This window comes from Helianthus annuus, chromosome 16, assembly GCF_002127325.2.
Source record: "Helianthus annuus cultivar XRQ/B chromosome 16, HanXRQr2.0-SUNRISE, whole genome shotgun sequence".
Lineage (NCBI taxonomy): Eukaryota > Viridiplantae > Streptophyta > Magnoliopsida > Asterales > Asteraceae > Helianthus > Helianthus annuus.
The window spans coordinates 147,372,751-147,390,374 of NC_035448.2; the positions used below are offsets into that span (position 1 = coordinate 147,372,751).

Sequence of the window (17,624 nt, forward strand, 5' to 3'; positions counted from 1 at the left end):
TCTAGGAGTTTTTTTCCCAAAGTAGTGTTGATGAAAAAAGTATTTACCAAAATGGTGTTGTTAAAAAACTATTTACCAAAGAGGTGTTTTCTTGAATATTTACTTATTTCTCACTCCTTATCTCATTGGATGACTCCCAATTTATTAAACAGCTTTAATTAACCTATTTTTTATTAATCTCAAAAATAAACCTTTTTTTATAAAACTACCGGGAAAAAAAGTACTTAATAGAAAAGTCGTTGTGTGAATTTAATAATTTAAGTAAAAGCATATGAAATTTGTGTTTAATAAATTAAAACTAGATTTATCACCCGCCGCGATGCGGCGGGGATCGGTCATATATGTATCACAGTGAATGAAAGTCCAATGCTTGTGATATTACATTCTTGTATTCACATCGCCTACCCGGGGATCGGTTATGTATATCATAGTGGCTGATAGCCTGAAGCTTGTGACATTACTTTCTTGTATTCATATCGCCTGTAGTGTATACAAGATATTGTTGCATCAATTCATAAAAACGTATCTTATTAACATCAGTTGCATTAGGAAGATAAGTGGTAGAAAAGAGGTTTCCCAATTGTACATTTCTTGTACATGGTGGCGATAGGCGTTCTGGCTTATGTTAGTTTCGGCTGCATAATGTTCCTAGGTTGTAGCCCTCCGAAAAGCGGTTCCCTGTATCATCCTTCTTCACGCGTCCTCTTTGAGGTGCGACTTGATTCTGCAGCATCAAGGACAAAAGAAACATTAACATTAAGCGAACGTCAATGTCTTAAGAACGCAGTTGTCAACGACCGTAGGTGAAAGCACGAACCTGGTCTTCACAGTTCATACACGAACCTGCACAACTCATTGGCGCCTTCCTCGTCTAGTACACGTTTACAGCTTATCCCTTCCCTTAACTTATATTCTAACCCACATCGCTGAGGAGCCTGGTCTGCTGCCAGCGGTGGCAGCCTGTTTCGAAAAAATCGCTATCTTGAGATGATCGAATTTTCTCAGAATTAGGCAACTGTCAGTCGAGTCGATTTGAGTATCATAGGTGAAAGTCAACTTTTGGCTTTTAAAGCTCAAAACGACCGAGAAACTAAAAACCAAAATGGGATATATAAGCTTACCACATCTTTTGATGATGGTACATCATCACAAATCTGGTTTCGTGAAACATTGCCAGGCGCCACCTGACAAATGTCTTCTAGAAAATGCTTCTACTGCACCTCAGATTCTATCAATGAAATCTTGACACGCTGCACAAATTGAGCAACCTTGTAAAATACAGCAATACCTAAAAGCCCAAAGTAGCAAACTGGCCCACTAACCTCCCAATCAACTTAAAACAATGATAATTATGTATGCTATTGAAACTGAAGATGATGCTTCATCATCATCTTCATCTTCACTAAATTCAAGTGGATCTTCTGTACTTGAAACTGAAGATGATGCTTCATCATCATATGGTACCGGGTACCTGCATTGACTACCGAGTTTCTTCATGGAGATATAAGGTCTCTGGTTTAGTGATTGAAAACGCCAAATAACAACAAAAAAGGAATGATCATATGGTATCGGGTACCGGCATTGACTACCGAGTTTCCTGTACCAAATCAATTTTGGTAGTAGTACTCATACCCACTTTTGGTGTTTTCATGATCGTTACTTTCCGTTTGGTACGTTACCGGTATTTTACTTATTTTTACCTTAAATACCGGTACCAAGTTCATCCCTACAGCACAATAAAGCTCGTATGATAATTAATTTAGTAGTATACATAGTCAATTATATTGATTATGTTCAATACTATGGGAGGGTCCAACGATGGTTCTTTGTGTTTTTGAAAGTGACATGGGTCAATCTAGTTAATGGGCAAATAGTACAACAGTTTGAGTGATATCAAGATATGTGTTAGAATTCAACAAATATGGGCATAAACACAAATAGTAATATCACAAAATATATCTGCACATTATGTATGCGTAAATGTTCTATTGAAACATAACTCAATCTAAAATCTTAACTAAATGATGATACCACTCCTTACTGTTGATTTTTTAAAGTTAGGGCATAGATTGCAAAAATCACAATATAAAAGAATGATGCTACTCCACAGTCCACACTGATGACAGCATAGGTTTGTATCCTCAAAAAACTTGTTTCATTTTGTTATTTAGGGTAAAGTAATCTTGCAGCCGAAACACAGAAAGTCGGAAGCCAAAAGCAAAGCGAAAAAGAAACAACAGAAAACACGGTCGTTCAGAGAGCGAGGCAAACAAATTACCGGCGAGCAAAGAACATGTCCGAAGAAGGAGAATGTAGCTTGGTGGATCCTCTAATCCGGGGGTGGCTCACCATCGACACCACCTTATCCTGAACTACCACACTCGCACGACACCACCAACCAACAACAACCACCGCCGCTCTTATCCACCTATAACCCATCTGGTACCAGATCTGCCCGCCCAAACCACCAGCGTTGAACCACCCCTTCCATCCCTAATAGACCATCGAAACTCTCTTCTAGCCCTAGTCGACTGTGGCTCGCATTTATTTTACCAAATCCCTTCCCTGTCTCTCTTGCTCTTTTTGTTACACCCTAGTCCGCCGGCGTGGCTCCGCCACCGAAGACGATGGTCAGCCGCCACTTCCTCACGACTCTCTCTCACTCTCTTCTCTCTGTAGACATCTGCATCTTTCTCTGGCTCTAAGGCGGTGGAGTCCTCCTCTTTTGGCAAATGAAGAAGATAAACAGGGGTGCGCCCTTTTATTGCCCTGATTAACTGTTTAAGTTACTGTTCATTGTGTTTGTTTTTTAATATAAGGATAATGTACACAAATACATTCAATTTTATATTTCTTTTTACTTATTTTTTTACATAAACAATAAACTAAGTATTTTTTAATGGAGGGACCAAACAGCCTATTGTGTTTATGTATATATATGCACACTCGAATTAATTTATATGAATCATTAACTAGAAAAAAAATAACAGCAAAATAAGAAAAAAATAATTATTATTTGAAATATGTAAAAATGAATGCTCATCAAGCTACTACAATTTATATTTCATATAAAGTATTTTCGTTATGATTTATATATGGCTCTCTATATTTCGATTTTTTTCTACTGATTTGAAAAATACTTCAAATGTTGAAATGATATTGTTTTATGTTGATCGAACATGAGTGTTGCAACCTAGGAAAAAACGCTTGCCTAGTACATTAAAAGTAATTCAAAACTTATTCGGGGTTTTCAAGTTCACCCAAATCGGAGTTTGCCTACCCTATTGCTGAACCAATGGAACTTCAGATTTCCCGATATCCAATTATGTGATACCCGATATCCAATATACCGAATCCGTAGTACCCAAATGACATTCCGATCTGTCGGTTTGTTCTGGTTCGGTTAGTGTTAACCAATGCAATTAGTTAAAAAAAATACTATATTTAGTTAAAAAAATACTATATTTAGTTTTTTCCTGGTAGTTTTCATAAAAAAAAGGCTTATGTTAAGATTCATAAAAATACAAGTTACAGGTTTAAAGAACCACCATGATTAAATCACTAATTAATAACTATTTAATAAATTTTAAACAATTGGGAGCCATCCAATAGGATAAGGAGTAAGAAACAAATAAATATTCAAGAAAACACAACTTTAGTAAATAGTTTTCTAGCAACACCATTTTGGTAAATACTTTTTCCATCAACACTACTTTAGGAAAAAACTCCAAGTCTAGAACAACAAAAAAAAAATTAAAAAACATAAAAACATTAAACCCTTATACGTCTATATTTTCTCCTAATCATCACATAAAATAAAAAAAAATCAATAAAGAAACCATACTAGTTCTATATCGGAATTTTGGAGTAATATGGGTCAGTCTTGCCGGAATTTTGGTTTTTCCGGCAAAAAAAAATCGTCCGGTCATGAGCAGTGGCGTCAAGTCGCTGAGAGTTTTTTTGGGGCGGGATTTGGAATGTGTGGATGGGTTTGGGTTATTTTATTTAGTTCAAATTTCTTTGAGTTAGGTTTGGCTTGTGTTAATAAAAATATATTGTAGATTGGACTTTGATTAAGTTAAGTAATTAAGTGGAAAAGTGGTTAAAAAGTAATTATATAAATTTTGTTATATACTTATATATTAGTGAAGGGGTAAGGTCCCAAAAACCTCATAATAAATACTTGGGACCATACCACAACCTTGTCTTTCAAACCTTTTTACCTTGTGCAGCCGCGCACTGGTTCCACAAAAGGAAGGCTTAAAGAGGCAAACAAAGCAGGCAATACCTGCGCGCCATAGAGCCTTGTGTTTTCCTCCATAAAACAAAGGATAAAATCCTAAAATAAACATTTCCGCTTAATATCCATACTTGGATATTATTTACCCAGCTGATGCCACACGATAAAGAAGTCACACAGGATTATGGCAATAAACTTCTAGAAAGACTCAATCGTGCACCACTAAGACGGTTATAACCGTCTGGACACGTGTCGCCACCCCAGGCGTCCCTGAAAACACAACGATAGCATGTAATCGGAGAGAAACCTCCACTAGATCACTTTCCACGTGGCAAGCCCCCAGCCATCGATCTAAACCACGATCCGTGTGCACTCACGTCGGATCAAGAAGATTGACGGAAGGAAAGGTAACCGCTTACGGGGTTAGCATCTTCCGTCAACTTTTCACTAACGGGTTTTCCCGCCCAAAGACTCCCGGCTATAAATATGAGAACTATTCAGGTATGAAATTCAAGTTACACACACTTCTACAATACTTCTTCTTCTTCATAACCCATACTTATTCTCACACCGGAGTCGGGTCAAGGAGAGAACCCCTTTCTCCCCTTGGCGAGGCTAACGGTGCTTCTTTTTTGCAGAGTTATCGGAGAAGGAGATCGGTGGTAAACGAATCAAAGCGAGAGAGAACAACCCCCCTTTATGCAGATCCAAACCCCCTAGATATTTCGATCCCGGTCGTTTATCTAGTGTTTCTTCAATTAGATAATAATCAATGTTTAATTTTTTTATAAATTCATAATATTATTTTTCTAAGTGGGACGGTTAAAAATTTTCAAAAGGTACGGGTGAAAATTTCTAAAAGGTGCGATCGAAATTTCCGACGACAACTAACACTAAAAATTATTTTTTCAAATAGTGCGCACGCCCACCCACTAGTTGGGGTGCGTACACCCTTGCACATGCATCTTTGTTGGGTTGTTAGTGACATTTAATACATATTAATTTTCAATGTCGACATTTGAATTAACGTTTCAAATTTTTAAACTTTACATCCACTAGGTTTTTTCTTTTACAACTTTGTTAATAAACATTTTTTACTTTTTACCTTATCACTTTTCAACGTTTTTACGTTACTTTTTACGGTTTAACGAACCCTTTGTAGTGCAGATTCTATGTCGATTCATTCAGTGACGGAACTAGCCCATTAAATCTAGGGTATCTCAATTTTTTTTTTTCGTTCAATCATACAATATTAAAAAAAATATAGTTTTTTTTTTAAACCATACTGAGGAGATTAATTTTTATTGTGCCATAAATCCACAAATTGGTGTGGCCCTCTAGATTGTTTTCATTTAAAGCCTTCTGAAAATCGTAGTTTTTGCATAACCTTCAATATGGGCACATCGCAATGTATGCAACTGAGTTTCATGTAACTTACGCCATGGGTCATGGTTATTTATTTAAATGTTTTATCGTCTTACAAAATAAAATAAAACTGGTATGTAGGACACACGTTTTGTGACGGGATTGTTGAACTAAAGTAAACGTAATAATGTTGAATCACACACGTGCGATGTGGCATGCTAACTCACAAAAATTAGACCCAAACATTAAACATAAAAATAATAACTAAGTCGGCTTAGAACTCACGAGTTGTGATGCAATTGTTAAACCACAAAAAAATAGATGTATAAACAATGAACCACACATGCACGTTGCAGCGTGTTAACTCGCAAAATTCAGACCGAAACGTAAAACGAAAATTTTGTAAAAGATGAAAAGTACAGGGGACTAAAGTTGAAAGTGAAAAAGTGTTAGAATTAAAAAAGAAAAAGTGAAAAAGTGTTAGAATTAAAAAAGAAAATGCCTGTGACAATTTTGTAAGAGATGAAAACTATAGGAGTTAAAAAGTAAAAAAAAAAAAGTAATTTTATGAGTATGAGAAAAGTTACTAAATAACATATATAGCATTTAGGACCCATGCACACGTATTGTGGCGTGTTAACTCACAAAATTTAGACTGAAACGGAAAATATAGAAAAGAATAATTAAGTCGGCTTAGGACCCACGTTACAACGGAGCCGTTAAACCATAATATATACTTTGTGACCAAAGTTGAAAGTGGAATCGTGTTAGGGTTAAAAGGGTAAAATTCTTTGTGACAAATTTTTAAACGTTGAAAAATATAAGGGTTAAACGGAAAATTGTTTGTGACAAAGTCGTAAAAGTTGGTAAGTATAAAGATTAAAAAGCAAAAAACGAGATAGTAATTTTATGAGTGATAAAAAAAAGTTGATAAATAAAAGATATTAGATCTATTTCTATTTGTTATAATAAACAAAAATATTGTTGTGACACATACATTATTCTAAACCATTATTGCCATGTGGCAATCCTAAATTGCCAAACTAACTCATTAAACCCGGTTATATTGCATTCGTAGGTCACATAGATCCATTTTCTTAATCCGATCTTATATAAACCAAAACAAATTCATTTCACCCCTCTTAAACCCTGATTTCAATTCAAAGTCGTTCTCTTCTCCAAATTTGTCCCCAATCGATGCATTTCATATCTGGAATCATCTTTGTCAATCCGTTAAAGGTAACGACTTTATTCTCAAGTTCCGTTTGATTTTCATATTGTTCAGTGAAAACTTTTTTTCAATCCCCATATTTTAAATTGGCATTTCACTTGGTGTTTCTGCTTTGATACATGTATAAGTTTTCCACTATTGATGTTATATGTTTATGATTGTTTATATATATATGTTGTCATGTTACCGTAAAAAAAACTTGAATGGTTGGATTTATCGATTAAGTTTATCATCCCTAAAATAATTTGTCGTTGATGTTTGAAGATCTAAATCTATCCACGTAATCATTATGAAATCATTTTGAATCCTACCTTGCTAGGGTTCATATGTGTTTGATTAGTTGGATTAAGCGATCTCTAATGAAGTTATAATTTTTTGTTTGCTTCATATGGCTTGGATTTCTCTTCCATTAATCCCTCACTCTTTTGAAGACAAGAGCAAGGTAGTATTTTTAGTTTTTTGGTCAATGCAAATACTTTGTTCAACTTCGTTTTGTGAAATTTTATGTTAATTTGTGTGTATTTATAAATATCTAGGAATGGTGTTTAAGGAATTCCATATGCAGAGGAGACTATACTATACTATAGGCTTATACGAGATTTATACAAGACTTATAGGCTTACGTGGGACCTATAGTACATTCATAGGCCTATATGAGACCTATAAGCCTATACGGGACTTATACAAGACTTATACTATACCATATGATACAATACTACACCTATAGGCTTATACGAGACGATACTACACGTATATGCCTATAGATGACTTATACTACACTATACGATACGATAGGATAATATTATATTACACGGATGGGCCTATACGAGATTTATACTACACTATATGATACGATACTACATCCATAGACCTATACGAGACCTATATTATACTATACGATAGAATACTTAACAATGTTTTTTTACTGCACTATACAATACGATACGATTGGAAACAATATTATATTACACGTATAGGCCTATACGAGATTTATACTACACTATATGATACGATACTACATCCATAGGCCTATACGAGACATATATTATACAATACGATTGAATACTTAACAATGTTTTTTATTTATCTATTTTTAAAAATAACTTATTATAAAGGAAAATTTACAACTTTTGTCCTTTATCTTGATATCTTTTTTCAGACGGTGTTCTTTTCAACAAATTTTGACAGGTTTTGATCTTTATATGGAATTTTGTTACACATTTTGTCCTTTAACCCTAACTCAGTTAGATTTTTTTTTGTTAAGTCTTGTTACCCAATGGTATTTTAGTCTTTTTTACCCCTTTATTTAATATCATATAAAAAATAAAACCAAACATTTTTTACCCCTTTATCAGCATCCTCCATCCGGATCTCATTGCTTCTTCTCACTTGGCATATTTTCTGCATTTTTCATCGTTTTCAGCAACCGAGACCTTCAATTTACACAACTATCAATAGTAGCTAATTCTAAACTAAAAATGACATAAACAAATGTTTTTTGTATTACATCAGTTATATCAACCCAATTTCTTTCTTGCGCCAAGCCCTCTCGGGAGTGTATCAGATATAGAAGCAGGTTCTAGTAATAGTGCAATTCCCATGGGGAACTTACACTAGAAATGCTTAACCTTTTGCTTACTAGGCTATAAACCCTTTGTTGATGTAGTGCAATTATTGGTTTCTTTGTTGCCATGTTTTGGTTTCAAGGATTGTTTATGTGTTCCGGACTTACACTTTACTTTTTAAGTTTTTGTTTTCTATTTTATAAAACTTTCACAAAGGTTGAAGATAATAGGTACTCAATGAAGATATTCTTTGAAATTAGGAAACAAAGTACCCAGAAGCCCTTGATAGGCAAGTCAAATAGTGTGTGTATATATATATATTGGATGGCTCAAATGAGAAACAAAAATTTGTAAGAAGAAAAAAGAAATTTCAACCAATAAGAATGCTTCGTTTTACTTTATTTAATATTTGCATTTTAATTTTAATTTAAAACTAATTATATTATATGACACTACTTTTGAATTTACATCGAGATAGTTGGTAAACGGGCAACAAGCTGCGCCGCTACCCCTTTTTGAATCGCAAAACTAAGCCTTTTAAAAACTACGTCCATAGATCTCAGGGTCATAACATTACTATGCATGACCCTTTGAACTCGACTAAGTAGGTCCACAGCCTCTGGCGCCAGAAAACCAAAAGTATCAAAAGCAAATGGGATAAACACGTGTTGGTTGTCAAGGCACGCTTTCTCATGTTTGGTCACTTTACCCGAAGCAGCCTTTAAAGCAGCCTGACCCACCGTGAAAGCACTACCCCCTAAGCCCACAAGCGGGGAAACCCCTGTTAGATCCACACAGGCAGTTTTCCTCCTACCCATCCAAGGACCAGAATGTCGGCTGGTCGAAGGGTAGATCTCCCTTCCAACGGGTCTGTTAAGAAATTAACGGGTGCCTCTTTCTTAGCAGAAATACCAGCGCACCTGAATATGTCAAAAAGGACATCCCTAACCAAATCATGTTGGTATTTGAACCCCGGGAGCTCTCTATAATGAACTGCATACTCCCCAAAGGAATCCAAACACGCCTTATGACAAACAGGGCATACCTCATCAACTGGGAATAAAGGAATCATGAGGTGATACTTAATGATAGTACGATACTCCACCGGCGACATATGCTGGCCTAACCCATCTATAGGTATAGCAAGAAGGAAATCTTGTGCATGTGGTGCTCGAAGACACTCAAAAACGGCTTTTTGTCTGACGGTCAAGTCAAACTGTACTTCTATTTCTTGGACAATTTTACTAAAAAGAGCACTCGCCAATGCATGTTGGGCTTTAGGGGGCGGTGTCCTTATTAGTGAAACCGCTGAAGTCAAAGCTTGGAATCGTATCACGAAGACAAGCCAAAGCACAAACATAATCAGAATCCATACCACATATGCCACTGTCTCTTAAGATGTGGTCCTGTAGCACCCACGATTGGGCCCTCGAGGCTACAAAAGCATAGGATGAAGCCTCTACAAGCCGAATACAACCTCAAACCCCCAAACCTAATAGGTAAAGAGGCAAGTCGCTACTGGAGGTCTCCAAAGAAAGGACCTCCACAAACCACCAATTCCTCAATCGCCTCACGCAAACCTTTGTCAAAGAACAACGCTGCATCTTCCATATGTACAGGTTGGCATGTCCTCAAGCCAAAGAAAAGCTTGGCAATGCCCATACAGGATCGAAGCAAGAGTAGTTCGCTTTGTGGGTCACCTAATTTGGGTAGAAGACGCATCAAATCTACCGCCTTAGCAGCTCTTTTCTTTGCCAAGCCACGAATAAAGCTTGCGTCTCTACTAAGCCCCCCCCCCCCCCCAAGAAGCTTCACCCCGACTAATGGCCTCCCGATGTCCTTAGAAAATAACCCTTCACGAAACTTGCTACCATCACAAGAAGGCCAAAATAGCTCAGTTTTCTTAATATTGAGTTCAAGACCCAATGTTGGACCCGTCACCTTAATGATGTCCAACACTCTAGCCACCTCTTCTGAACCCCCAATGACAGTCCCATCATCAAGATACCAAGCATGAAGGAGAAGCTTGCATTTGTCTCTAATCTGATGCACAATGGGGTGTAAAACAAGAGCGAAAAGAAGTGGTCCCAATGGGTCCCCTTGCTGAACTCCCGTGGTAGACCAAATGTGTCGATCTCCAAGATACAATCTTGCTGGCTGCCCATATAGAAATTCAACCCACAAAGAAATAGAAGGGCACCTCATCCTGACCTCACGAAGTAAGGCTGATCTATCCACCTGGTTAAAAGCATTAGAAAAATCTACAGTAAGCATTGCAAGAGACCCATCAGTGTGACATTCACTTAGAACCCTGTTGACACTGTGTAAAATGGCCTCAGCGCCACCCGACGCGCCGACCCCAAACTGAAAGTCATTAAGGTACTTGCTCATTTCTTTACCAACACCCTTCATAGCAACCTTGGAAACCAAACGCCTCCATATAGTACCCACTGCAATAGGCCTAATCCCATTGTCGGGTTTTAAAAGCGGTGTAAGGGGAGCAGACGCGACAAACTCTGCCAAACACGATGGGCATTTCCCCCTAACCATAAGTTGACTACTGCAGTGATAGCGCATAAAAGATCAGTGGCAATAGCAGACCCCTCTCCACATAAAGCATCCAAAATGTGTTGTGCCCTTAGGAAACGATTTAGGAAACGATTTAATGCAACAAAGGACACTATCCACCCCTGCTACAAGGGGAGGCTCAGAAAATATAGTACCTGGCATGGCATGGATGGAGGTTCTCTGTACGGGTGTTTAGCCTCCAAAGCCTGTATGGTATTATCATCGTACGGAGCAACACCGGATGAACATAACACCTTCACTGCAGCTGTAAAGTGGCCATCAACAACCTTTCGAAGGCACTGCCTAACATTGGTGTTACTAACAATACTCTCCTCAGGATTATCAACACCTCCTTGACCTAGAGACCCCAAAGCAGGACTATCAAATATATTTTTTAACTAACATGAAAATACCATCTTCTTTCCCCCATGTGGCTAAAGAATTCAGAATTGATCTTTGTTGCAATACCTTCCTATTCCCAGACCTTCTTTCTTGCCTATTTTTTGGTCTGACCACTTGCAAAGTGCAACGAGGAAGAAGGAACAACCTAACCCACGCTTCAATGGATCTAGGTTGGGCAACCACTTTGTAGAGAGCGGTTTTCAACGCCTGAGAGAAAGCCAACCGACAGCTATGAGGGATGCTCTTCACAGTGACAATGGGTGCATTAAAGACACGATCTAGTAGAACAGTATCCAACATGAACGACTCATGAACATTGGTCACGTGCGCCTTGGGAGAGGGCCTCGAAATCCCTATAATGTAGCTATCCATATCATTATCACGATTGGTAAAACGGACAAGCCCATCGCGGTGATGGCATGCACGACTCAATGCATGTATACTCAAACACTTTCCACACATCCATTGGCCAAAAAACTTCAAAGTACCTTCTACGTCCATGAACAACCCATGGTCCGTAGAAATAGCCTCACGCAACACACTTCTACGTTCATCGCTAGAAAGGTGCAACCTCTTGAGATGAGAGATCAACCGAGAAATCCCCTTATTTCCCACTTCACCATCCGGGCAACAATGAAACATACGAAAAGGACATGGCCAGGAGCCATTCAAAGGCGTAGAAGGGGTTGTCATTAAGGCGAAATAAATCATGATTCAAGTTGAGACACAAAAGTTTGATGTAAAACCCAAAATTGAACCATAGGTATTTCATCAAACACTTGGAGTGCATCCATAGAAAAACGAATTAGTGAGTGGTAAGGAGGTTCGATTTTGACTAGATGAAAAAACAAGTTATTCAAGATTCTATGTAGAAGGTGGGTTCATCAACATTCAGTCAATCGAGCAAAAAGAAAGAAAGAAAAAAGATAATTTTTAATAGAAAGAACAAAGAATTGTATGTGATTGAACGAAAAAAAGGGTTTGGTTCATGGAAGATCGACCAAAGAAGAGCTTGAAACATCATCCATGGGTGATCAAAAAGTTTCAAAACGGTTCTTTGTAAACTTACATAGATCATTAATTTGTACTCTTCCTCTTTAATAGCTAACTACATTAAATTTGTAACGTACTTTCAAAATATATATTTTTTCAAAAAATAAAAAAAAAATTAGAGTGTAGGAAAAATTACTAGGTGTGTAAGATAAATTACGAGTTGTGTAGGATAAAATTAAATATATGTAGGATAAATTTCAAAATGTGTAGGGTAACTTTTTATGTGTGTAGGCAAATAAAATTAGTGTACTAAATGATATTCTTTATGATTAATTAATTACTTAAAGATAGTAATAAATAAGATGAATGAAAAATTATTTAATATTTTACAAGTGTACCATTTGTTCTTTTTCGTCTCAATTAAATTTTCTTCTCAAATGAACCTCCCCTATATACAGGCCGACGAAATCGTGCCATCGCTCGAGGCCCAAATTTTCAAAGGGCCCGAAAGGTTTTTATAAGCTTTTATATATATTAAATTATATATTTAGTATATGCATTCATTTATTATCCTAAGAAGTGTTGGTTGTGGAGTGGAAAAAATCATCCCAAGATATGTAGAGGACTCAAGTTCAAGTCTTGCCTCCACCACCAAATTTTTAATTTTTTAATTCATTTTCCCTAACCACAATTTTAGGCCCAATTTTTTTTGTCGCCCAAGGCTAAATGTTTTTTAGAGTTTTCGGGGACGGCTCTGCCTATATATATATATCACATCCTTGCGAAGTTTATTTTCTGCATAAAGTTTGTAAAGTTTTTGTAAGGTTTTAAAGGTATTTTATACCTTTAATGAAGAGCTCTTCAAAGAAATCACCCAGTTACCAAACACTTGACAATTTTAGTTACTTTTATGACTATCTCACTATTTATACGTTAATGTTGAACTGAACTAACTCAGGTCAATATAATCTGCAGGCTACCTTTTTTTCCACCACACCATCAAACAATGTACAATTCATCTCAAGTCAATTAATCAGTTGTGAATTGTGAACTTTTCATTGTGAATCTAGTTCAACTTCTCCTTTATGTGTTGTTTTCAGGTTGACTATCTAGCACACTTACCATTTCAGACTACTCTAGTGTGTATTGATGTAGATGATGGGAGGTCCAGCTAGGTAAACAAATCAACTGTTATATATATTCATGCTTATATAGGTATATTGTTTATATGAATGAATAATAAGGAATGAGCAAATGGTATTGGGTACCGATACCGAATTTCTCGAACTGGTTTGATTTTCGGTACCCGTTCGGTACCGTATTTAGTGTCTTCGGTACCGGTATTTACCCTTTTTATCTTCAAAAAGGGACGGGTTTGGTAACATGCCAAACATCAAGTATCATTTTTGTTGCAAAAATTATATTATTTGAATGATAATGTAATTTTTGTCAATTAAGTAATTTATGGTTTTTTTTTTTTTTTTGCATTAAATATACACTTTGGGTGACATCTAACCCATTTTACCTGTTAGAGATTAAATGACAAGCACTGACCCAAATATTAAGGAAATATATGCTTAAGTCTATGATAACTTTATAACTCTTCTTATAGCGAAGACATTAATATCATGTTTTTTGTATGATTTTAATTATGTATTAATTATAAATACTTTTTAATATAAGTAAATTTTTGAAGCCCGGGAAGCAATCTCGGGTGATAACCTAGTTAAAAATAGGGTTATTGGATTTTATCACCCCCAACTATCGGCCTTTGGCCGTTGCCACCCGCAACTAACACTTTGACACTCGACACCCCCCAACTTGACTTTTTGTTTGTGCTGGCACCACCCAGTTAAATCTTCACTATCTGCGTTTGTTTTTATCCGACGTGGCACAAATTTGATGATTTGGAGCTAATTACGTAGCGATGATGTGTCACTATATCCCATGTGGCATGATGATGTGGAAATGGATCTCTTATAAACTTAGGGGTTATTATAAGGTGTACAAACAAGATGCACAAACAAAACACAATCTACACAAGTAATCTGGATTTGTGATTTTTATAAGGGATCCTATTTCACTTCTGTTCTCACAGTCAAAGCTCACAAGCAAACAAAATCTAAACAAGATGTAAAACTGAAGAACTGAACGATCAAACGCAATCTTCACAAACAAGATGCAGATCTGAAGATCCCATTTCATTTCTGCTCTCACTATTAAAGCTCACAATAAAACGCAATCTACACAAACAAGATGCAGATCTGAACGAATTGTTAATGGATCGTTGCTCGATCCTATACTTACAGCGTTTAATCAGTCAGTCACTCTCTGGCTCCTCTTGCACATTGATCCTATCCTTACAGCGTTTAATCAGTCACACTTTCGAATCTTCAAGCGTTAAGCGTTGTAAAATATGCACATGATCATCAAAATTAGGGCAAAATCGAACCTGAAGATCCAGAACCGGTTTCACTTTCTCAACATACCATACCGATCATGTGATACCCCATGAAAACGCATAACACAACTAGCTTCTCCGGAAACGATGTGCTAAATTTCGGGACGAAATTTCTTTCAACTTGGGGATAATGTGACATCCCGGAAAAACCAGGTATCCTGCTTCGCTCAAATTCTCGTTACGTGTTTATAACTTAGTTTATTTGAACCGACCCGAACCGTCTGAACCATGGCATAACTCGCGTAACCCGATACCTATGAGACTCGTACCGTGACTTGATTAATATATATCAAACTAATTAAGTTGACACTAAACTTTATTATTATTAGTAGTAAAGGAAATATATATAATAATAATAATAATAATAATAATAATAGTAATAGTAATAATAATAGTAATAATAGTAATACTAATAATAATACTAATACTAATACTAATAATAATAATAATAATAATAATAATAATAATAATAATAATAATAATAATAATAATAGTGATAATAATAGTGATAATAATAATAATAATAATAATAATAATAATAGTGATAATAATAGTGATAATAATAATAATAATAGTGATAATAATAACAATAACAATAATAATTATTATTATACATATTAATATAAAGTCTCCATGAACAGTGTTTTAACATTTTTTAATATTGTTTTGTTATTTTTTTAATTTTCACTTATTTTATTAATAGTTCCATAAATAGTGTTTTAAGATTTGTTTTAATATTGTTTGTTTTTTAAATTTTCATTATTTTATTAATATATGCTTTTTTATTGATTTTGTATGTTTTCCCTTTTATAATTGTTAAGATACGTATGTTTATATAATTTTGAGTATGTTGTTGCGATATACCTATATTTGTCTTTGTCTCAATACATTTTCTTTTTTGAAACCGAGTTGTGAGTGGTAAAGCATAAGTAATCCGAAGTACAAACATACATGTTATCAAAGCTAACTCCCATTAGTTTTTCATAGAGATTTTGCATTTTTTCCCTTTTATAACTATTAAGATACGATAATTTATATAATTTTGAGTATCTTATTATGACTTACCTATATTTATCTCTATCTCGATACAATTTTTTTTTTCAAAATCGAGTTGTGAGTGGTAAAACATAACTAATCGAATTACAAATGTACATGTTATCAAGGCTAACTCACATTTAGTTTTTTATATATAAATTGGTTTACCATTTTCATTATTCTAATACTATATTGTAATGCTTTATAAAGTTCCGAATACATGTGACGTTTTTTTTTTTTTGCTTCCTTTCGCTAAAAGTTTTGTTCAAAATCAAACGGATCAATATAATTGATTTTTTTTTTGTTCTTTACCATGATTAACTGAACCGATATCATGCGAAATTTCAGTAGCATATATGGTATCTTTTTTATATAGTAAACTACGAGTATGAATACCATATTGGTACTGTGACGAACCCAACTTATATCGTTTGTTCTTTACCATGATGAATTGAACTAACACCGTGTGAACAACTTCGATAGTGATATAAAGTATTTTTTTTTATATCGTAAACTATAGCGAGTATCGGTAACACGTCAAGTCCAATCGAACAACATTGGTACCTACATCGGTACCATTGGAATCAATATTGATATTTGTTTCGGAAACCATTACTGAAATTCGTTTTTATGTTTTCGATTGATGTAAAATATGTGTCCATGTCCTTTTTGGCATACAATGATTTTATTTTTGGGTTTTGTCTTTCAGTTGTTATATCGAGTGCCAATGTCCTCCCGATACCGTAATAAATCAAACCGAGACTATCTGATTTCCTGCCACAACGTGCGGAAGAATTCAACTAGTTATTATTATTATTAAGGGTTGCCACATGACACCCTTAACACACTAGGATTTTGGACCATTTTTTAAATTTCCTATCAGACGATTTTTGCATCATAGTGTCGGCTGTTTAGTACTTTTGATGGGGTTCCCAAAAGTTTTAGTTTTAGTATTCAAAATCATCATATTCATCTAAAAAGTTATTTTGTAAATAATGTGCAAGATAAATTTGAGTATACGTAGATATATAAAAAAAGCAACTTCTATTCAAATGTTAATCCTATGAAAAATGTGGGTCAATTAAAAAAGACGACAAAATACCACTAAGTTTGAAACTTAAAAATGAGAATAACATTTTCTTTGTTTTGCTTTTATCCATTCTCTATATAAGTTTTTATTATATCGGTACTTCATAACGGATTTAGGTATTGGTGTTAGGATTTAGGATGACTTTATCTGTGATGGACACCACACCTACAATGAAGGAGATGACGAATGTAAAAAAATGTTTTAAATATTAACTTTTCTTTCCCATGCCTCTTAAGGGGATCTCATGTTTAAACATGGGTAAGAAGGCATAATTTAGAATTATTGGTGTAATAGGGTAATATTTGCCACTAAAAAAAATAAGATTTTGTTTGAATTATGTTTAGGTTTGCCTTTCTAACTGTACATTCAACTTCATTAAAGAATATTGTGTAGTCATTATCTATCGTTATGCATGTTGTTGATGTATATATTTTTTTTGTATGTTTCCAAGGGGAGAAATAGATTGGTGTTCGGATGCAAGGATTTGAGATATCCTCAAGAATGGTTAGGATACGGTTGGAAGAAAATGGATGTCCAACCACATATTCTTGGTATAATCTTATGTGCAATTGAAACTAGCTCATAATCTACTCAATCCAATAATAACGTGTTCTTTATACAACTCGTGTAATACATGGTTTGAGAATTGTTATTGTAATTTTTGTTTTTTTTTT

The 17,624-nt window shown here is 35.2% G+C and overlaps 2 long non-coding RNA genes across 6 annotated transcripts; one reads left to right on the plus strand and one right to left on the minus strand.

Moving 5' to 3' along the window:
- Positions 1-311: 311 nt before the first annotated feature.
- Positions 312-2,777, minus strand: LOC110912526. 4 transcript variants are annotated; one of them, XR_004883924.1, is made up of 5 exons: positions 1,323-2,750; positions 1,122-1,250; positions 818-1,015; positions 587-724; positions 312-480 (listed from the first exon to the last, which is right to left on the minus strand). It is a non-coding gene; the product is annotated as an uncharacterized LOC110912526 (long non-coding RNA). The 4 variants fall into 4 exon arrangements; XR_004883925.1 differs by having other exon boundaries at positions 439-724; positions 1,323-1,726; positions 2,279-2,777; XR_004883922.1 differs by having other exon boundaries at positions 439-724; positions 1,323-2,753.
- Positions 2,778-6,697: 3,920 nt separating this feature from the next.
- LOC110912525 lies at positions 6,698-17,620 on the plus strand. Of its 2 annotated transcripts, XR_002577976.2 has the most exons (5): positions 6,698-6,844; positions 7,268-7,278; positions 13,340-13,372; positions 13,465-13,539; positions 17,402-17,620. It is a non-coding gene; the product is annotated as an uncharacterized LOC110912525 (long non-coding RNA). The 2 variants fall into 2 exon arrangements; XR_002577975.2 differs by lacking the exon at positions 7,268-7,278 and having other exon boundaries at positions 6,705-6,844.
- The last annotated feature ends 4 nt before the right edge of the window (positions 17,621-17,624 follow it).